The following is a 23816-nucleotide window of genomic DNA, read 5'->3' on the forward strand; positions in this document are numbered from 1 at the left end:
ATTCAGTAATGTACATAGGGTCACATGGTTAGCCAGTTGGAAAGTAGGAGAGCCAGGATTCAACCTGAGGCCTGTTGGACTGTTTCCAGGACACCATGCTATTTTGAATAATCCTATCTTTAAGAATCCTTATAGACTTATCAGAGAAATTCACTTTCTTCAGGTCATTTTTTCACTTTTTGAGGGTCAGTCACTTCTATGACATGAGTCCACCGTGACTCTAGGAGAGCTTCACAGCATTGGTAGAAGAGTAGGGTTGAAGCAAAATGTTATGCTCATTAAGGTTATCATAGTGGCTTAAAGACAGCCTTCAGAGATCTGTAGGTTAATTTTGCAGTTACGGTGAAAGGGAAATTCTTCTGCATTGTTTGCTGAAGGAGTGAAAATACAAGTGTATGTCGCCGGTCTTCCTTCAGCTATTAGTATTAATGTCTAAAAGAGCAGATAAGGTGTGAGCCTTCCGTACTCTTCCAGTGATTTTATTTATTTTTCTTAATTATAGAACGTTTCAAACATATACAAAAGAAGACAGAATAATAATGAATAATGAATCCCAATGCATTCATCATCTATCTTCTGTTTTTTTTTTTTTTGAGATGGAGTCTCGCTCAGTCGCCCAGGCTGGAGTGCAGTGGCGCGATCTTGGCTCACTGCAAGTTCCGCCTCCCGGGTTCACGCCATTCTCCTGCCTCAGCCTCCCAAGTAGCTGGGACTACAGGCGCCCGCCGCCACGCCCGGCTAATTTTTTGTATTTTTGGTAGAGGTGGGATTTCACTGTGTTAGCCAGGATGGTCTCCATCTCCTGACCTCGTGATTCGCCTGCCTCGGCCTCCCAAAGTGCTGGGATTATAGGCCTAAGCCACCACGCCCGGCCCATCATCTATCTTAAAACACTCATGACCCATCTTGCTTTATCTATATCCTACCTATTTTCCCTCCATCTATTACTTTGAAGCAAACCTCAGATATAATAATTTATCTGTTAATAATTTAGTATGTATCTCTAAAGACAAGGATTTTTTAAAAAAACACAATCACAATACCATTATAATACCTTAAAAATCAGATTTCTTAATATCTTTAGAGACAGTAAGTGTAGGCCGGGTGCGGTGGCTCACGTCAATAATCCCAGCACTTTGGGAGGCTGAGTCGGGTGGATCACCTGAAGTCAGGAGTTCGAGACCAGCCTAACATGGGGAAATCCTGTCTCTACTATAAATACAAAAATTGAATGGGCGTGGTAGCAGGTACCTGTAATCCCAGCTACTCAGGAGGCTGAGACAGGAGAATTGCTTGAACCCGGGAGGCAGAGGTTGCAGTGAGCCAAGATGGCACAACTGCACTCCAACCTGGGCGACAGAGCAAGACTCCATCTGAAAACTAAAATAAAATAAAATAAGTATACAACTCTCCACCTAGGTTTATGTCTTTCTTTTTAACATTGCAGTTGCTTGATGTGTCTTTTAAGTCTCCTTTAATATTTACATCTGTTCATCTCTTTTTCTCGTAATTTGTTTGCACCATAGAATATCCAATAGTCTAGATTTTGTTGATGGCATCCCTGCAATGGGAATTCCATAGCTTAACAAGTGCTGTGCATTCTGCATGTTTGTAAATTGGTAACTGGCTCTAGAGGCTTGATCAGATTCAGGTGAGAATTTTTTTGGCAAAAATACTTCATACATGTGTGGTGTGCTTTTGTATCAGGAAACATGAAACATCTGATTATCCACTCTTTCTATGATGTTCAGGCATGCTCAATACTACATCCAGTGATTCAGTAGGGGCTGAAAAATTGTGGTATTCTAGCTCCACATTCCTTTTTCATTCATTAACTAGAATACTTTACAGAAAAATATCCCTCATATACTCTTTGGTTACCTAAGGGGTATAGTTTGTGTAGGAAAGACAGGATAAGTGCCAATTATAAAGAGCTGGTTTATTAAACAATCTAAAAATGCAGAGAATGAGTTCAAAATTTAGACATGAGATAGACAAAGAATAAACAGCATTTAGAAATACTCGTGCTAACTGCCAAGATCAATAATGCCACGTTAACTGTTGTTGCCCAACTTGTTTTTTCATCACTTATGTTCTACTTGAAAATAGAGTGGCTCTTTCAAAGAATTCGTTTTATTTATATAAGCTCTGAAAAGGAAAAAATTAACAGAAGGCTTTAACATGATTGATCCTTTTCAAGGGGATAGGTCAGAGTTCAGGAGAGGGAGTCATGAAGAATTTGTCTAACATCTTGTTTGGTGACCTCATTGAACTAATTGGATGGAAAAGTACATGTTTCGGTAATCTTGGGAGAAAATATAGTCTATGTCCAATCTCTAACTAATTCTGTTACAGGTAAATTTATAATTAATTCTATCAGTACTTCAGCTTAGTTCAGTATTTTATTTATAATGTTAATTTTGACTGCCTTTTTAGTTTCTGTCACGCAGTAGATATTTGGTAAATATTTGAGACAAACTGGCCTTTTGTTGTTTACCCCATGCCACCTGGGGTTTCTATGACATTCTAAAGAGAATTTTATCCGATTCAAAGCTCTTTGAAAAGTATATTATTTTATTAGATAATGGAAATATAGTCCCTGATTAAATGCCAATTTAATAATATATTTATATAAACAACATTGTGAAACAAATATGGTCATTACCATTTTGAGACCTGCACCATGCTAGTATTATAAGATGTTTGCAGGCTGGGTGCAGTGACTCACATCTGTAATCCCAGCACTTTGGGAGGCCAAGCGGGCAGATCACCTGAGGTCAGGAGTTTGAGACCAGCCTGGCCAACATGGTGAAACCCCATCTCTACTAAAAATACAAAAATTGGTAGGCGTGGTGGCACGCACCTATAATCCCAGCTACTTGGAAGGCTGAGGTACGAGAATTGCTTGAACCCAGGGGGCGGAGGTTGTGATGAGTCAAGATCTCGCCATTGTACTCGAGCCTGGGCAACAGAGTAAGACTCCATCTCAAAAAAAAAAAAAAAAAAAAAAAAAAGATGTTTGCAAGAAGCTTTGGACGCACAGTTCTAGCTATCACAGAGATATAACACATATATAAAACACATTTAAATAACACAAAAATAAAAACAACAATCACATTTGTTAAGCACGGTGGCTGCTTTGGACCTTGTATTTTGTAGGTCCTAATATTTTCTCCATGTTTCTGATAGTGACACTGAACATGGTACAGCAGTGAAGAAACTGCTGCCTGACCAGTACCCACAGGGTCTGTTGAATTCCTGTAATAGCGACAATTCAGTGAGCTGGGAATTAGTGTCCAGGAAACTTACGTATGTTGGAGCCTAAGATAAAGTTAGCTAGTAAGAGTGGGGCCAAGTATTACCAATGAAAGCAGATTTAGCTTATTTGCCTTTTCTCTATTTTTTGTCCCTAAAAGGATACACACTTCAATTCATATGTACCTATCCTGATCATTCTTCCTATAGTGAAATTGAATGAAGCTTGGTGATACTTCCAGTTGAGTTTGTGCCCACCTGCTCTTTTATGTTAATATCTGCAGCTTTAAAAGGCAGTGCACCAAACTGGGTGCAGTGGCTCATGCCTGTAATCCCAGCTATTCAGGAGGGTGCCTGTAATCCCAGCTATTCAGGAGGGTGTGAGGCAGTGGGGGACCAGGAGGTGGCTTGAGCCCAGGAGTTCCAGGCTGTTGTGAGGTATGATTGTGCCACTGCCCTCCAGCCTGGGCACTAGAACAAGGCCCTGACTCTAAAAATGAATCAATTAATTATAGTAAAATAAAAGGCAACTCACCAACAGCTAGACATCATGGTGCAACAATTTATAGTCCATCATTTCCAGTGAGCTGAAGTCACTAAATTCCTGAATTTGGATGCATAGACCTGATTAAAGACCTCACATTTGGAGGATGGCCTCTTTTACCATACAACTTTGGACTCACCCTGCTCCCGCAACTCTCATCCTGCCTCCAGCCTCTAGCAAGTATTGCATAGCTTTGGACCTTGCTAAGTGCATAGCTTTGGACCTAGCTGGTAGTTACACATAGTTTTGTCATCCATACAAATAGACTATCAACCAGACTATATCTTGGAACTTTAGCATGCTCTCTCATAACAGTACTCAGAACGTGCTTATAAATGCAAAGATCTGACCACTTCTGAATTTCTTAAACACTTTATTATTTATTTATTTATTTATTTGAGACACAGTCTCACCCTGTTGCCCAGGCTGGAGTGCAATGGCAAGATCTTGGCTCACTGCAACCTCCCTCTCCCAGGTTCAAGCAATTTTTCTGCCTCAGCCTCCCAAGTAGCTGAAATTACAGGTGCCCGCCACCATGCCCAGCTAATTTTTAGTATTTATTTATTTATTTTTGAGATGGAGTCTTGCTCTGTCACCCAGGCTGGAGTGCAGTGGCCTGATCTCAGCTCACTGCAAGCTCCACCTCCTGGATTCACGCCATTCTGCTGCCTCAGCCTCCCAAGTAGCTGGGACTACAGGCACCCACCACCATGGCCAGCTGATTTTTTTGTGTTTTTAGTAGAAACGGGGTTGCCCGGTGTTAGCCAAAATGGTCTCAATCTCCTGACCTCGTGATCCGCCCACCTCGGCCTCCCAAAGTGCTGGGATTACAGGCGTGAGCCACCGTGCCCGGCCTTTTAGTATTTTTAGTAGAGATGGAGTTTCACCATGTTGGCCAGGATGTTCTTGAACTTCTGACCTCAGGTGATCCACCCATCTCGACCTCCCAAAGTGCTGGGATTACAGGTGTGAGTCACTGTGCCCAGCCAACAAACACTTTAAAGCAAACTGATAGCCTTTGGAACTGGCTGGGGAACAGGTCAATACCCTTTATTACACTTTAGGAAAAAGAAGAAATAAATAAATGGAAAGAAAACCCAATCCATGTTCTAATGAGACTGTTCAAGATTCTTACTCCGCCAGAAGATAGGCTGAAAATTAAAATTTAAAATATGACACAATAGAGACCAAGAACATAATCTCAAAGGGCTCTAAATATCATCAATCTTCAAGAAAAATAAATGTAAGAGCAAATTTATTTTATTTATTTATTTATTTATTTTTGAGACGGAGTTTCGCTGTGTCGCCCGGGCTGGAGTGCAGTGGCGCGATCTCTGCTCACGGCAAGCTCCGCCTCCCGGGTTCACGCCATTCTCCTGCCTCAGCCTCCGGAATAGCAGGGACTGCAGGTGCCCGCCATCACGCCCAGCTAATATTTTTGTATTTTTAGTAGAGATGGGGTTTCACCGTGTTAGCCAGGATGGTCTGGATCTCCTGACTCGTGATCCATCCGCCTTGGCCTCCCAAAGTGCTGGGATTACAAACGTGAGCCACCACGTCCGGCTAAGAGCAACTTTTAACACTTAACTTTCTACAAACTCAATGCTACCTCCTGAGTAGCTGGAATTACGGGCATGAGCCACTGCACCCAACTTAGTGCTGACAAAGAGAATCAAGGAAATTAACTCTTAGCCTTGAAACAAAGTACAAACTCATTCTGTAGCCAAGATGTAGTATTTGAGTAATAATCTCAGACACATTTCCTTGTTAAGGTCATTAATAGATATCCATTTATACTCTATTTGTCTCTTAGTATTATCTTGAACTTACTGATACTGAGTATCCACCAAAAGTCTGAGAGAGGAATTTTTTAATGGGGACTTGGCATTTTTGTAATCTTATCTACACAGGCTAAATCCATCCCTGCGTTAAACCAGGTCTTCAGAAAGCTTAGGACAGGGACCACATCAAACTGACCCTTACTGAATTGTTCGACTGAACTTTGCACTATACTATTATTTTGTATTAAGAAATACCGTAAGAGGCCAGGTGCGGAGGCTCACGCCTGTCATCCCAGCACTTTGGGAGGCTGAGGAGGGCGGATCACGAGGTCAGGAGATCGAGACCATCCTGGACAACATGGTGAAACTCTGCTTCTACTAAAAATACAAAAATTAGCCGGGCGTGGTGGCGGGCGCCTGTAGTCCCAGCTACTCGGGAGGCTGAGGCAGGAGAATGGCGTGAACCCAGGAGGCAGAGCTTGCAGTGAGTCGAGATCGTGCCACTGCACTCCAGCCTGGGTGACAGAGCGAGACTTGTCTCAAAACAAACAAACAAACAAACAAACAAAAAACCGTAAGAAGCCCTGTGTGGCATATTTTTTTGTGTTTATCTTTTTTTTTTTTTTTTTTGAGACGGAGTCTCCCTCTGTCACCCAGGCTGGAGTGCAGTGGCGTGATCTCACTTGCTCACTGCAAGCTCCGCTTCCCGGATTCACGCCATTCTCCTGCCTCAGCCTCCCAAGTAGCTGGGACTACAGGTGCCCGCCACCATGCCCGGCTAATTTTGTTTTTGTATTTTTAGTAGAGACAGGGTTTCACCATATTAGCCAGGATGGTCTCGATCTCCTGACCTCGTGATCCGCCCACCTCGGCCTCCCAAAGTGCTGGGATTACAGGTGTGAGTCACCGCGCCCGGCCTTGTTGTGTTTATCTTAATATAGATAACTTTTTAAAAATTACCCGTCCTTGGGACGGGCACGGTGGCTTATGCCTGTAATCCCGGCACTTTGGGAGGCCAAGGCAGGCAGATCACGAGGTCCGGAGATCGAGACCATCCTTGCTAACACGGTGAAACCCCGTCTCTATTAAAAATACAAAAAATTAGCCGGGCATGGTGGCGGGCACCTGTAATTTCAGCTACTTGGGAGGCTGAGGCAGGAGAATGGCGTGAACACGGGAGGCAGAGCTTGCAGTGAGCGGAGATCGCACCACTGCACTCCAGCCTGGGAGACACAGTGAGCCTCCATCTCAAAAAAAAGAAAAAGAAAAAAAGAAAAATTACTTGCCCTACTAGAAGGAACCTAAGGTAGAAGTCCATATAACTTATTTTTTATCTGACTTTACTATGTATGTTTGTAATGGAATAATTTTCACTTGCTCTAATTACTAGAGTAATCATCAAAATTAATTCTAAAGAGTTAATCAAGTAGTGGGGTACCTTTGGCAAGACCAAAACTCATTCATTCATTCATTTATTCAGCAGGTATTTCTGAGCTCGTTTCATGTGTGTAGTATTTGCCACTAGTGTGTGTCTTCTTCAGCAAAGAATCTCTTCACATTTTTGGCCCATTTGTTATTATTTTTTTCTTATTGAGGTTTGAGAGTTCTTCATATATTCTGCATACAAGTCCTTTATCAGATATGCATGTTACAAGTATTTTCTTCTAGTCTATGGCCTGTTTTTTTCTTTCTCTTAACAAATCCTTTCAAAGAAAAGTTCTTAGTTTTGATATAGTTCAAGCTGGTTTTTTTTTTTTTTAATGAATTGTGCTTTCTGTGTTGTATACAAGAAATATTTGCTTCCCAAGGTCACAAAGATTTTCTTCCTGTATTTTCTTCTAGAAATTTTGTAGCATTAGGTATTACATTTATGTCTGTATTCAGTTAATTTTTCAGTTAATTTTTGTGTATGGTGTAAGGGATGGGTCAAAGGTTTTTTTTTTTTTTTCTTTCTTTTGTTTACAAGTGTTCAATTGCTATAGTACCATTTGTTGAAAAAAACTATCTTTCTTTCTTTTTTTTTTTTTTTAGACAGAGTCTTGCTTTGTTGCTCAGGATGGAGTGCAATGGTGCAATCTCAGCTCACTACAACCTCTGCCTCCTGCATTCAAGTGATTCTCCTGCCTCAGCCTCCCGAGTGGCTGGGATTACAGGCATGCACCACCATGCTGGGCTAATTTTTGTATTTTCAGTAGAGGTGGGGTTTTGCCATTTTGGCCAGACTGATCTTGAACACCTAACCTCAGGTGATCCACCTGTCTCAGTAAGTCTATTATTTTTTAATTGCTTTTGTACCTTTGTCAAAAATTAGTTGATCATATATATATGGGTCTATCTCTAGACTTTCTATCCTGTTCCATTGATCTATGTGTCTACCTTTTCACCAATACCACACTGTCTTGATTACTCTTTCTTTATGGTAAGTCTTAAAATCAAGTTGTGTAAATTTTCCACTTTTTCAAAACTGTTTTGGGGTATTCCAGCTTCTTTGCTTTCCCGTATACATTTTAGAATCAACTTGTCAACATTCCACAAAAAATCCTAGAGAAAGTGTGGCTGAGATTGCATTAAATCTGTAGGACAATTTAGGAAGAAGTGACATCTTCACAATATTGAGTTTTCCAATCTACATGCTGGTATATTTATCCATTGTTTAAATCTTCTTTGACTTCTTTCAGCACTGTTTTGTAATTCTAGGCATATCTTCCATAGATTTTGTTAAATTTTTGCCTGAGTATTTCATGTTTTTTGATGCTATTGTAAATGGTATTTTAAAAATTTCAATGTGTGGTTGTTGCTAGTATATAGAATTACAATGAATTTTTAGATATTAACACTCTACCTTGTGATATTGCTAAACTTACTTATTCATTCCAGAAGCTTTTTGGTAGATACTTGGAGATTTTCTACATAAACAATCAGGTCATCTGTGAATAGAGATGACTATTTTTCCTTTCCCATATGTGTGCCTTTTTTTCCGTTTCCTAACTCATTCAGCTGACTTGGGCCGCCAATACGATGTTGAATAGGAATAGTGAGAGCAGACATCCAATGCCTGTTCCTCATCTTAGGCAGAAAGCTTTGCCTTTTGCCAGTCATTATGATGATGGTTGTAGGGTTGTGTTTGTTTTGTAGATGTCCTTTAGCAGGTCAAAGAAGTTCCCTTCTTTGGCCAGGCATGGTGGCTCACGTCTGTAATCCCAGCACTTTGGGAGCCTGAGGTAGGTGGATCACCTGAGGTCAGGAGTTTGAGACCAGCCTGGCCAACATGATGAAACCTCGTCTCTACTAAAAATACAAAAACTTAGCTGGGCTTGGGGGTGGGTGCCAATAATCTCAGCTACTTGGGAGACTGAGGCAGGAGAGTCATTTTGAACTCAGGAGGTGGAGGTTGCAGTGAACTGAGATTGCGCCATTACACTCCAGCCTGGGTAATAAGAGCGAAACTCCGTCTCGGGGGGGGGGGAAAGAAAAAGAAAGAAATTCTCTTCTTTTTCTAGTTTGCCGAGAATTTTTTTTATTGTTATAAATGGATGTTAAATTTGCTCAAATACCTTGATTGTGGTTTAGTAAGATAATCATACACTTTTTTCTTATTTAGTTTGTGGATTTGGTAAATTTCATTCATTAAATTTTCCTCTAAGCATTGTTTTGCCACATTTCACACATTTTGACATGTTTTTCTTTCATTTTTTTTCAATTCAGGATATTTTCTATTTTCTCTGTGATTCCTCTTTGACCCATGTGTTATTTAGAAGTGTTTCTTTTCATTTCTAAGGATTTGGAGGTTTCCCAGATATCTCTTTGTACAGTAAAATATTGTGTGGTGTGTCTGTATTAAAAATGAAAGAAAGGACATTACTTGAGATGCTACAGACACTTAAAGGATAATAAGGGAATAGGATGAACAAATTTATGCCAACAAATTTGACAATAAAATGGACAAACTATTTGAAAGACACAAATTACCAAAGCTCACTCAAAAAGAAAGAAATGAACTGAATGGCTCTATGTCTATTAAAAAGTTGAATTCTTATTTTACATTTTTCTAAGAAAGAAACTTCTGGCTCATATGATTTCAAATATATGTACTGCTAAATATTTTTTAAAGAAGAAATAACATGAATTCTACATAAACTCCTCCAGAAAATAGAAGAGGAGGGAGGACTGTCCAATTCGTTACTGAGGCCAGCTTTATCTCGATACCAAAATCAGACAAAGAGATTATCAGAAAACAACAGAACAATGTTCTGTGTGTGCTTGAAAAGAATGTGTATTCTGCTGTTGTTGGGTGGAATGTTGGTTTCACCCAGTGTCAGCTAAGTCACACTTGTTTGTGATATTTGGTCTTCTATATACTTAAGCTGCCTTCATCTTTAATCTCAGTCTACCTTCAAATAGTGTTGCTTCTCATATGGCATAAGAAATTTACCACAGTATATTCCCAATTCTCCAGTTCTACCTTTTGTGCTATTGTTGGCATGCATTTTACTTTTTATGTGCCATAATACTATATAATTCATTACTCATATTTTTGCTTCAGATAATCAGTTATCTTTAGAACAACTTAAAATATATATTTTTTAAGATTTTACTTCCAGCTTAGCCATTTCTAGAGATCTACATTTCTTTGTGCAGATCCAACTCTCTGCCTAGCATCGTATTCCCCAGTAGAATTTCCCTATTTTTTGTAGCACAGGTCTCAGGTAATGAATTCTCTGTTTTTTTGGTTTTTTGTATTTTTTTTTGGCTCATGTTTACATGAGATTTCAAGTATTTTACCTGAGATAAATAAATCTCTAGAGATGAATGCCGTTAACTCCCTTTCTCCCTGCAAGCACATCAAGAGGTAAAATCTACTTTCATTCCCCTTAAACTTGGGCTGATCTTATGACTTGCTGTGACCATTGATTGTGGTAGAAGTAACTACATGCAAGTTAAGTTCTGAGTCTAGCCTTTAAGAGTCCTAGCAGCTTCTGCTTTTTCTTGAGGAGGCCGGCCACCTTTTTAAATTTTTTTTTTTTTTTTTTTTTTTTTTTTTTTGAGGCAAAGTCTCGCTATGTCATCCAGGCTGGAGTGCAGTGGCCCGATCTCCGCTCACTGCAAGCTCCGCCTCCCGGGTTCACGCCATTCTCCTGCCTCAGCCTCCCGAGTAGCTGGGACTACAGGCGCCCACCACCTCGCCTGGCTAGTTTATCATATTTTTAGTAGAGACAGGGTTTCACTGTGTTAGCCAGGATGGTCTCGATCTCCTGACCTCGTGATCCACCCACCTCGGCCTCCCAAAGTGCTGGGATTACAGGCTTGAGCCACCGCACCCGGCCAAGGCCAGCCACCTTAATGTAAAGAAGCTCAAGCGTACTGAGTTGTAAGATACACTACAGAGGGAAACACTACATGAAGGAACACCAGATGCAAGACGTGAGGGAAACCTTCTTGGACCTTCCATCCCAGTCCAGCTACCCTCTAAATTCAGTTGCAGGAATGACCTTAGCTGATTTCGCACAAAGCAGAAGAACCACTCAACTGATTGCTGCCCAGATTCCCGATCCTATTAACATAGTGGTAGGAAAAGCCAGACAAATATTTAGTGCCATTAAAAAATATTGTTTATATTCTTAATGAACAAGGAACCCCCTTGGCCTGCACCCAAGTTGAACTGCTCCCCCCCCCATCTTTCAATAGGACTTCGGGTAAGAGTGAGAAACTTGGAATTACATGGGGCTAGCTCTTATACTCACTGGTAAATCAAGATTCTTAGGTCTCTGGCCAGGCACGGTGGCTCATACCTATAATCCCAACGCTTTGGGAGGTCAAGGCAGGCCAATCACTTGAGGTCAGGAGTTTGAGACCAGCCTGGCCAGCATGGTAACATGCCAGCTCTTCTAAACATACAAAAATTAGCCAGGCATGGTGGTGCGTGCCTGTAATCCCAGCTACTTGGCAGGCTGAGACAGAAGAATTGCTTAAATCCAGGAGGAAGAGGTTGCAGTGAGCCAGGACTGCACCTTTGCACTCTAACCTGGGCAACAGCGTGGAGACCCTGGCAAAAAAAAGGAGTGGGCGCTGGGTGTGGTGGCTCACACCTGTAATCCCAGCACTTTGGGAGGCCAAGGTGGGTGGATTACCTGAGGTCAGGAGTTCAAGACCAACCTGGCCAACGTGGTGAAACCCCTCTACTAAAAATACAAAAATTAGCTAGGCATGGTGGCCTATGCCTATATTCCAGTTACTTGGGAGGCTGAGGTGGGAAAATTGATTGAACCTGGGAGATGGAGGTTGCAGTGAGCCGAGATCGCACCACTGCACTCCAGCCTGGGCAACAGAGTGAGATTCTGTCTCTTAAAAAAAAAAAAGAGAGAGAGAGATTAATAAGTCTCCACTAGCTGATGGTATGGACTAGCAGTAATAATTTTTTTATGTACATTCAACTAGCAGAGTTTCGTGAAATATAACTTATAATTTCTCTTCAGGTAATCTTACCAAGACTTCAGATATTCAGGATCTAGTAGCATTTTTTATTCAGAGAAAACAAAATCTTATCTTCTTCCTTTTTTTTCTTTTTTAAATATTTGTTCTTCATTCAAATTTCAAACTGTATTGTAGATTGTGGCAAAAGAGAATAAATGCTGCTTCATCCTCAGTGAAACTAAATCACTACGCTTTGGCTGCAAGCCTTTAGCTGGTGATGCACACAGATGGCCCCGGCATTGTTTCTGGGATTAGCAAGATGAGACTCCCTTGTGAGATGGAATCAGAAGTCTGCCAGTCAGCCTTAGGAGAAAACAAAACTGGCTGAGATAATGTGTTCATTAAGGTGGCTATCCAGGAATTTTCAATGTTTTTATTTACTTCCTCTAGCTTTTTCTCAAAGAAGGTTTCAAGAGAAAGCTGTTTATCAACCTGAGGAAGCATGGCTCAGTCACTTGCACTTGTTTTGTAGAATGATATGTTTTCCCTCAAGCTAGTAACTGAGCTAGAGTAATGAAAAGAAAGACGACTTCCTGAAATACATACAAAAATAAAATATCTGCTATCAGGCAATCTTTATTAAGGATGTTTAAAATGTAATTATTGTACTTCAGGTGGAATAAGTAAAGTCTTTTGCTACTAATATTCATCATTTTTCAGCGACTTATTGTGCCAGTTGCTGCAGTCTTAACTTCAGATTAGCTAAGTGTGTTTCTTCCCTTGTCCTAGGCCAAAGGAGAGTCTTGCTGCCTTGATGGAAGTTACACCACCTCTTTGTCCTGGTTATGCTCTTATCTGGTGACTGGTCATGTGAGGATAGAAAGGCCCAGCTCCCTATGCCGCTTCTGGAGCACCCCATAGGACGGAATGAGTCCCCCCCATCACTGGCCAGTCCTGCTTCCTCACTCCTTCACAAACATTGATCCCAAGAGCACTGCCCAGTAAATGTTATCCATTTCAGAGACTGCTTCCCATAGGCAAATGGACCCACAACAATATAGTCAGGAAGGTATTCCCCCACAATTCACGTGCTGAAATTCTAAACGCCATGGTGATGGTATTAGGAGGGTGGAGCCTTTGGGAGGTGATTAGATAATAAGGGCTCTGCCCTCATGATTAGGATTCATGTCCTTATAAAGAGACCCAATAGAGCTAAGCTCACTCCTTTTGCCATGTGAGAACTCAGCTAAAAGGTGTCATCTGTGAACTCGGAAATGGGCTCTCACCAGACACAGAATCTGAAGATGCTTGATCTTGGACTTCCCAGTCTCCAGGACTATGACAAGTAAATTTCTGTTGTTTGTAACCCACTCAATTTGTGGTATTTTGTTATAGCAGCCTGAACTGACTAAGACACCAACTCAACAACTAACTTTGATTTATCTAAACCCCCCCCCATTATTTCCTGTATTATTTAAAAATAGGCAATACTGTATTTCCTATATTATTCCAAAGCAAATCCCATATGCCATATTTTTATCTGTAAACATATCAGGATGTGCTGTATGTTTCAAAAGTAAGGACTCCTCCTTTTAAAAACCATAACTGCAATACCATTATTACACCTTTAAAAGTTAACAGTGATTCCCAATAACATCAGATAAAGTCAGTGTTTACTTAGTTTGAAATAGGATCTATATAAGGGCCTATAATTGTAATTGATTGATATGTCTCTTAATTTTATTTTGATCTGTAAGTTATTTTTTTCTCATCAGATAGTTTTTAATCCATATAATTTTCAACTTTTGTGATTACTGTGCTTGGGTATACAGTCCCTTTTTGTATGGACCGTAAGCTCAGTCTCAAGAGTTTATGGTAATACTTGTGACACTAGTAGTAGCTGGCTTTTGAGGCCTTTTTATGAACCAGGCACTCATAGTGCTTTGCATATATTATCTCAGTTAATCTGTGTAACAACCCTCAGCCCATTTTACAGATAGAAAAACTCTCCCATTTGAGACTTCAGAGGTGAAGTAATAAGAAACAGAGCTGAACCACGTCATTCTGACTCCAGAGTTCACGTTCTCAACCTCTAGGCTACGCTGCCTGAGTAAACGTATTAGAAGTTAATGCCATGCTGAGTGAGTGCTATGTTATTCTCAGTACTTTTATGGGTGTTTGAAATTTTTCTTAGGTTAATGAAAAAAAATTGAATGCTGTCATAAAATGGCCATGTAGTCAATCTAAATCAACAAACCATCTGTGTACATGGAACTGGGTAGGAGCTGAGCAAAATCCACAGATAAATGATATTTGATCTCTGCCCTCCAGATGCTCACAGGCCAAAGGCTGGTGGCGGGAGACAAACAGATACAAAAGCAGACTGAATAAAAAGTGGGCTGTCGGGAGTCTGTAGTAGAGCTGTAGACAGAAAGTGATGGAGGCAGAAAGGGCTTTCTGATTTGGGGGGTTAGGGAAGGCATTTTGGAGAATGTGGGATCTGCAAGGCCCTTGAGTGATGAGAAGGATATTAGCAAAGTGTAGGCAGATGAGGATTGAAGATGATGAGTATTAAAGTGTGATACCACATTCTAATGAAGTTCCTTTGGGGCTTCTCTTTCTCCCAGTTGACTGTGTGGAAATGCACAAAGCATTTGTTGAAGTTGTCTCCCCAACTCAGCAACTTACGACAGAGGCAGATAGGACCTAAACTCTGACCCTGTCTTCACTGCCTTTCCAGACAGGATCCAGGTTGGGGTGCTGATGTTAAGGTCATGTTGTCCACCTGTTATCTGTTTAGGTCAGGCAACTTGCCAGGTCTACCTTGGCAGGAAAGCCTCGGTTCCCAAGATAACTTGTTTTGTGCCTCTCTGATTACAACCTGACTGCAGTCCTGCATTGTTCTCGGTGAGCAGTGAGCAGCTATCACTGCACGAGGTGGCCAAACTCTGTGCTTAGTGGCAGATCCATCTGAGATTCCTTTTGGGTGCGCTAAGAAACAAAGCTCTCCTTTCTAGTACTTGGAGGGACTACTTACTTCATTTTACATCTTTATTAGACATACCTGCTTCTCTGGCTTCACGAGGCTAAGCAAAAAGGATGTGCTAAGCAGCAAAGTTTTCATTTCTGTTTTGTCGCCTGTCAGCAGCAGAAGCTCAGGCTCTGGCTGCCTGACCTTATCCCAAGCCTGTTGTCTCCTTTCCCGCCTCCTCGCACATCTTGCAGTTATGTTCTCAGGAAAGTCAAGTAGGTTTAATGCTAATCAAAGACAAACCTAAGTAGAGGAGTAAGTCGACTACCCACTCCTCCTCTCCAAACCGTATGTAGTGATGAATTCAAAAGCAAAATATTTTCATTATCCATGCTAGCAATTCTTGTCACTAAGGACGAAAGTTGAGTTAATAATAAGCCTACAGGCCCTTACTTTGAAGATATAAGGATAACGTATAAATCAATGTTGCTATATTATTTCTAATGAAATATTTTTTTAATTTTTACACTTGTATGTTTTATTTTCTTCTTATCACATTTATAACATGTAATAGGTCTTAGTGCTGTCCATTAAATATTTCTGGTTTTCCTCCAAGATTCACAATAGTAGTATATTTCCTGAACTCTAGAAGTTAGGTGTGGGCATGTGATTTGCTGTATAGTTAAGACAGTGTGGGTGAAGGAAATGGATGCCACCTCCAGACAAACTTTGGGAGCCAACGCATGATTGCCTGTGCTTTGCTTTCCCTTTGCCACAGTGACTGGTGACTTTCTGGGTGACGGCTGCTTCTTCAGTCTGATTCACCCGGTAGATCCCTCAGCCAACTCTGCAGCACGAGGTGGAAATCAACCCTGGATGTTTAAAGTGACGGAAACTTTGAGGTGGAATGTTATTGCAGCATTACCTAGCCTCATTTGACTGAAATATAGGCTTTTTAAAAGGCTTCTGAGGGGCTGGGCACAGTGGCTCACGCCTGTAATCCCAACACTTTGGGAGGCTGAGGCGGGTGGATTATGAGGTCAGGAGATCGAGACCATCCTGGCTAACACAGTGAAACCCCGTCTCTATTAAAAATACAAAAAATTAGCCGGGTGTGGTGGTGGGCGCATGTAGTCCCAGCTACTCAGGAGGCTGAGGCAGGAGAATGATATGAACCCAGGAGGCGGAGCTTGCAGTGAGCCGAGATCGCGCCACTGCACTCCAGCCTGGGCAACAGCGAGACTGTTTCCAAAAAAAAAAAAAAAAAAAAGGCTTCTGAGGATTAAAATGAGAAATGAGCCTCTAGATAACCTTTAAGATAACTTCAGAAAAGATTTTGGCTTGGTGAGTGTGATAAAACACTCACCCTCTACAAATTGGAGGGACTAATGATAATTTTGCCCATCTTTCTAAAAAGGCTTATTTTCCAGTCCTTTAATGACTTACATTATATAGCATAATATATAAATATTATGTATATAACATATAATATAGCCCCTTATAACAAGTTTTTTCCCCAACAAACATTAACTAAAAGTTTTGCAAAGTATCATAGCAAGCTAACATGGAGGAAATTGCTCTTGTATTTAAAATTTAATATTAAAAATTTCACATTTGTAAAACTTTGGTTCTAAGACCTCCCATGCTCATAATCTACAAGACTGGCCCTTTTTGGTTAGATTTGCTGCAAGAACCTGACAATAAAGACTGAGTTGACAAATCTGTTGAATAAATTTATGCTAGGCTTCACTGTGTCAAATTTATATGTTAGCACCCTCTGCTGGAGAAACTATATACACTTCTGATAAATATGGGGTGATTTATGCCAATGTGATCATTCTAACTTGTGTCTTAAATATAGGATTTGGAGAATGTTATTTAAAATCTGTACTAAAAGAAGCCTCTCCTTTAAGCTTTTAAGGCCTTTTAAGGCCTCTCCTTTTAAGGCCAACTGGCCTTCTCACACACTATCCATGCACCAGTGGTATTTGTCTCCCGCAGATCCCCTAGAAAGACATATACATGTTCATATAGTTATTAATATGTGTATAATTTACACATGGAAAAAGTAGAAATGTGCTTAATGAAAATGAGAAATTTGTAGGCCGGGTGTGGTGGTTCATACCTGTAATCCCAACACTTTGGGAGGCCGAGGCGGGCGGATCATGAGATCAGGATATGGAGACCATCCTGGCTAACATGGTGAAATCCTGTCTCTACTAAAAATACAAAAATTAGCCAGGCGTGGTGGTGGGCGCCTGTAGTCCCAGCTACGCAGGAGGCTGAGGCAGGAGGATGGTGTGAACCCAGGAGGCGGAGCATGCAGTGAGCTGAGATTGCGCCACTGCACTCCAACCTGGGCGACAGAGCAAGACTCCGTCTCTTTAAAAAAAAAAAAAAAAAAAAAAAAAGGGAAATTAGAAATTTGTAGTATTGTACCTTTCTTCAAAACAGCCTCCCCACCATATATTCTTGTGGGCAAGCACACTTCCAGCCTCCAGTCTCTCTACAGTATCTTCTGATTGATCTGCCAAATCTCAGTCCACATTATGTCATTCCTACTCATTCATTCAGCAAACCATGTGACAAAGTGTTGAGTGGTGGGAATCCCATTTTAAGCTAAACGCATTATCTCCTATCTTAGTCTGTTTTATGCTCCTATAACTGAATACCACAGTTTGGGTCATTTATAAGGAAAAGAAATGTATTTTTTATGGCTCTGGAGGCTAGGGAGTTTAAGGTCGAGGGGCTGATCATCTGAGAAGGGCTTTCTTGCTGTGTCACCCACAGTGGAAGCTGGAAGGGTAAGAGACCATGAGAGAGCAGAGGAAAGGGGGTCGAGCTCATTTTATCAGGAACTCCTAGCCCACTCCCAAGGGAATGGCATTAATCTATTTATGAGGGCAGAGCCTCTGTCACTTCTTACAGGTCCCACCTCTTAATGTTGTTACAGTGGCAATTAAATTTCAATGTGACTTTTGGAGGAGACATCCAAACCATACAATATCTCTGTCTTTAGGGAGTTTATGGTCTTATTGGAGAACAGACTTTCACCAAATGAAGAGGTTGGTAAGTATTTAATTATGAACTGTAGGCCGGGCATGATGGCTTACGCTCTGTAATCCCAGCACTCTGGGAGGCCGGGAGGCGGGTGTGGATCACTTGAGGTCAGGAGTTTGAGACCAACATGAGCAACATGGTGAAAACCGTCTCTTCTAAAAATACAAAAATTAGCTGAGCATGATGGCATGTACCTGTAATTCCAGCTACTCCGGAGGCTGAGGGACAAGAATTGCTTGAATCCGGGAGGCGGAGGTTGCAGTGAGCCAAGATTATGCCACTGCACTCCAGCTTGGGCAAAAGAGGGAGGCCCTGTCAGAAAAAAAATAAAATAAAATATAAATATAAATAGTTATGAACTGTGATATGTATTTTGAAAGGGTACTCTATGTGACTATCTTAATTATATGACTATGTTAACCTAATTTAGCTGACTAAGTGAGAAAGCATTATTTGGGCTGAGATGACCTGAACTCGGTGGACAGTGCTAACCAGCTGAAGAGAGGGGTGGGCTGGTGGAGGAGAAACATTGCACACGCGGAAAGCAGCAGGTGCCCCACTCTGCATCCAGAAAGGATGAGTGAAAGACAAACAAGATTCCATAGTAAGGAGATCAGGGGGAGTGCTGCTCTTTTACTTTAGAATAGTGGGAGCTGGTAAAAAGAGGCCAATGGAAGCAGGGTAGATGGGATAGGCAGTACACTCTCAGCTCTGCATTTCAAAACAAAATTGCGCTTGCTGTGTTTGGGAGAAGAAATAATTGGTTGGATATAATAAGATTGGATTCCCTTTACTCTAGAATTAAACCTAGTGCCCAAGCATGATATGTACGTTTCTCTAAGTGCGCTCTGTCTGTTTTTTCAATTTCATCCTTACACGCTCTGTGATACTGATTGTTTCCTGAGAATATGTATCATGCTCACTTGAAAGGCCTTTTCTTTTTCTCACTTCTCCTTTCTCCATCTATGGAAATGCCATTTATTTGTTTAATTTATTATTATTATTATTTTTGATACAGAGTCTTACTCTGTTGCCCAGATAAGTGCAGTGGCATGGTCTCAGTTCACTGCAACCTCCACCTCCCAGGCTCACGCGATTCTCCTGCCTCAGCCTCCTAAGTAGCTGGGATTACAGGCACCCACCACCATTCCCGGCTAATTTTTGTATTTTTATTAGAGACAGGGTTTCACCATGTTGGCCAGGCTGGTCTCGAACTCCTGACCTCAGGTGATCCGCCAGCCTCGGCCTCCCAAAGTGCTGGGATTACAGGCATGAGCCACTGCACCCAGCCGGAAATGCCATGTATTCTTAAAATACCAATGCAAGACCACATCCTTTGGGAAGCTTTCTCTTTTTTCATCCCCACTCAACATGAATTCTGCTTCTACTTCCTCTACACTTCCATAACATAGCATCTGCATTTCTACATAAGACATCTCACACTTCTCTGCACCATGAGATTGTAAAAAATATAAAAGGGATAATATCTTCTTTCCTTCCTCCAGCCTCCCCCGACCCCCGGCATTTCCTAGATCATTGCTTTGAACTCAATAGGGCACTTTGAAATGAAATTCATCATTACATTTCATTATACTATAAATTTCATTAGATCTCTCATAGATCCAAATTAGTAAGGTTACATTTGTACATGCAAATACATGTAGAGGCACACTTCTGAGAGCAGAATGGGCAGGAAGTTAATGCTTTGCTTGGGTTGAGAGAGAACACCCTAGAAAGTAGACAGAGAAAGGGAAGGGAGGTAGGAAGGAATAGGGAGGTGAGTTGGAGTAGGGAGGCAAATGGGTGAAAAGTGTGAGTAGTAAGTGAGGTGACCAGAGGATGACCATATAAATAACCGTGCTGATACGGTTTGGCTGTGTTCCCACCCAAATCTCATCTTGAATTGTAGCTTCCGCAACTCCCACATGTTGTGGGAAGGACCTGGTGGGAGGTAATTGAATCATGGGGGTGGGTCTTTCCCATACTATTCTCATGCTAGTGAGTAAGTCTCACAAGATCTGAGGGTTTTTTTGTTTTGTTTTGTTTTTGAGATGGAGCTTGGCTCTTGTTGCCCAAGCTGGAGTACAGTGGCGTGATCTCGGCTCACTGCCACCTCTACCTTCCAGGTTCAAGCAATTCTCCTGCCTTGGCCTCCTGAGTAGCTGGGATTACAGGCACATGCCACCATGCCTGGCTAGTTTTTTGTATTTTTAGTAGAAATAGGGTTTCACCATGTTGGTCAGGCTGGTCTCGGACTCCTGACCTCAGATGATTCTCGCGCCTCAGCCTCCCAAAGTGCTGGGATTACAAGCGTGAGCCACCATGCCCAGCCAAGATCTGATAGTTTTATAAAGGGGAGTTTCCCTGCACAAGCCCTCTTCCTTGTCTGCCACCATGTGAGATGAGCCTTTCACCTTCCACCATGATTGTGAGGCCTCCCCAGCCACATGGAACTGTGAGTCCATTAAACCTCTTTCTTTTGTGAATTGCCCAGTCTCAGGTATGTCTTTATGAGTTGCATGAAAACGAACTAACATACATGTTGATCTAAAGTTGAAGGCTTGCTTCAGACAACTTCTGTTTTTCTCACACATTTACACTAAGGGCTGGAAAAACAGATGTGAAATAGTCATGAACAAATAAACTAGTTGGTGTGTGTGTGTATACATATGTGTATGTCTACATATAGAGAGATAGTTACACCCATATGTATATCTCTGAAAATGTAAGACAAGATATAATGTGTACTTACTATTCTCTTTTGCCATTTTCTAGTTTGGGGGAAAGTTCTAGTAAATCTAAGTTGATGAACATTATTCCCCCTGCTAATACCACAAGTCCTGACTTGTAAGGAGGACAAAGCTGAGGTCAGTGCATAAGTATGAGCTGCGGATCTTGTGAAAACACAGATTCTGATTGAGTAGGCATGGAGTGCAACCTGAGTTTCTGCTTCAGGTGATGCTGATTCTGCTAGTCTGTGGCCCACACTTTGAATAGCAAGGGACTGGATGGTTTCTGGTAATCCTTTCTAATTCTGTTGCAGTTGTTTTGCTTGAAAAACTTTCTACCTTTTGGAAGTATTCACTTATAAATCACTTATAGTTTAATCTGTATAGTTTCAGGTGATAACAAAATAGAACATTTCAAGGCAATGAATTAAAAAGGTAAGTAATAATATTAAATATAACCCAGAATTTTCTCTAAGGCAATAAACATTTTCAAAGTAAGTGACAAGTGTGAGGCTTGAATTTTTAAGGATGCACTTAAAATCCAGTGGACAAGCCATTGTTGAGTGAAGATTCAGGCCTCGTCTCTCTTATTGGAAGGTGAATGTGAGCTAGATCAGTAGATATCAAAGTTTTTGTTTGTGACCCACAGTGAGAAACATATTTTAGGTTATGATCTTGCACATAAATAACAGTTTCACAAATAAAACAATATTAATATGTACTCTGATAACATTCATTCTATAGCAATCCTTTTTTGTTTTTTGAGACGGAGTTTCACTTTTATTGCCCAGACTGGAGTGCAATGGTGCGATTTCGGCTCACTGCAACCTCCGCCTCCCAAGTTCAAGCAATTCTCTTGCCTCAGTCCTCTAAGTAGCTGGGATTACAGGCATGCGCCACCACGCCTGGCTTACTTTGTATTTTTAGTAGAGTTGGGGTTTCTCCATGTTGGTCAGGCTGGTCTCAAACTTCTGATCTCAGATGATTTGCCCACCTCGGCCTCCCTCTCAAAGTGCTGGGATTACAGGCGTGAGCTACCACACCTAGTCTGCAATCTATTTTTTAAAATGCTTTTCACAAGCGCATAGTGGCCTGCAACTCGCAAAATTGGAACTGGATGACCTTTTCAGCCTTCATCTTTAAATAAAAAAAAAAAATCACTATTCATTGGCAAAATGTGATAAAATTGTTTTGCATTTAGGTTCCTAAAGCATTCATTTGTCTTTTTTTTTTTTCCCGGAGATGGAGTCTTGCTTGTTGCCCAGGCTGGGGTGCATTGGCACGATCTTGGCTCACTGTAAGCTCCGCCTCCTGGGTTCAAGCAATTCTCCTGCCTCAGCCTCCCAAGTAGCTGGGACCACAGGTGCATGATGCCATGCCAGGCTAATTTTTTGTATTTTAATAGAGATGGGGTTTCACCATGTTGCCCAGGCTGGTCTCAAACTCCTGAGCTCAGGGAAGCCACCCACCTCGGCCTCTCAAAATGCTAGGATTACAGGCGTTTCTATTGTGTGAAATGGAATATTGGAAAGTGGGATAGGCTGGATGGCAGAAAAGACCTGCTTGCTGTGTCTTCCAGGAGCACTTTTTATTATAACTACCACTTATTTTCCCCCTAATCTACAATATAACTACATGTTTGACTTCTGGAATTTTATAAAGACAAACTGGAGTATTTTTCCCTCAAAACTACTTAACCCTCACTTAAGCAGGCAGTAGAGCAGCATGAACTGATGGCAGGCTGTCTGGTCAGCATCCTGGCCATCCCACGTACTAGCTGTATAATTTTAGTCTACTTACTTAACCTTACGTGCCTCACTTTCCTCATCTGTGAAATGGGAACAGTAATACTAGTTGAGTATCCCTTTTCCAAAATACTTGGGACCGGAAGTATTTAGAATTTCAGATTTTTTTTTTTGATTTTGGAATATTTGCATAAACATAATGAGATATCTTGGGGATGGGACCCAGGTCTAAACATAAAATTATGTTTCATATATACCTCGTACACATAGCTTGAAGGTCATTTTATACAACATTTTAAATAATTTCGTACATTAAATAAAGTTTGTGTACACAAGGTCAAGGGTGAAATTTTCTACTTGTGGTGTTGTATCAGTGCTCAAAACTTTTGGATTTTTGAATTAGGGATGGTCAGCCTATAGTTCCTACCTAATAGAATTGAGGTGAAGATTGAATGAGTTTAACATCGTAGACAAGCACAACAGGAATGTTATTAGCTACTGTTAGCTAGGCTTAAATTACAATGTAAAGTTTGAGCCTAACTCCAATTTCATGACAAAGTAGAAGAGTAGCAATATAATACGTATTACTTAGTAATATAATAATAAGTACTTCTAAACCAGTGTCTTGATATTGAGCTATAGTAAATATTAAGTCCAATAAAAGTGCTTTTGGTAATCCCAAATGCAATTTCCCCTCAGTCCCGATTCAAACAGGCCTGCAATAACTTAGTTATCCAACTGATTAGCATTCTAAAACCATACTGAGGGAAAAACATTCTACCAGAAATTTACATCTTGTACTAGAAAACGAAGATCCAGTAATGTCACATTTCTGTGGGAATGTAACAATCAGGGCTTTTGTGGTTTAAATGGAAGGATGCAGGCTCCATTCTGTGTAACACCAAAGAAAGTATGACATGTTTGAGAAATTTGTATTTTTTTGCATGATGGTCTTCCTTTCTTTGTTGTTACTCATTTTTGGGGTGGAGGGAGGTCAGTGGAAAGTGCTTATGGAAGTTTAGAAAAAGGTAGATTCAGCTGCTAAAGGAAGGAAATACAGTATCCATTTTTTCAAATGTTCTACCTATTAAATTGTGAAAATAATAGTATAGATACCCTTTCAAAGTTCTAAATTAGTTAACTTCCCCCCAAAACACTAACAAGTGAACCTAAACAGCTACAATCTAAACTTTTATAAATATGGTCTAGGACCAAATAAATATTCTACCTGTCATGGGAGTGATTACACCACAGAAGGAAGTGAGAATCAGTCATACTTGCCTTCTTGCTTATGACATGTCGTTGCTGTCTGTGTAGGTA

The 23816-nt window shown here is 40.9% G+C and overlaps 1 long non-coding RNA gene across 1 annotated transcript in view; it reads left to right on the forward strand.

The window, feature by feature from the left end:
• Positions 1-23816, forward strand: part of LOC140708823 (uncharacterized) — a 36556-nt gene that overhangs the window by 9739 nt on the left and 3001 nt on the right. Inside the window, exon 4 of the long non-coding RNA XR_012089033.1 lies at positions 20798-20889. This is a non-coding gene — a long non-coding RNA (uncharacterized lncRNA). The remainder of the gene's footprint in view (positions 1-20797; positions 20890-23816) is intronic.

The sequence above is a fragment of the Chlorocebus sabaeus genome, chromosome 17 (genome assembly GCF_047675955.1).
Source record: "Chlorocebus sabaeus isolate Y175 chromosome 17, mChlSab1.0.hap1, whole genome shotgun sequence".
NCBI classification, from domain to species: Eukaryota; Metazoa; Chordata; class Mammalia; order Primates; family Cercopithecidae; genus Chlorocebus; species Chlorocebus sabaeus.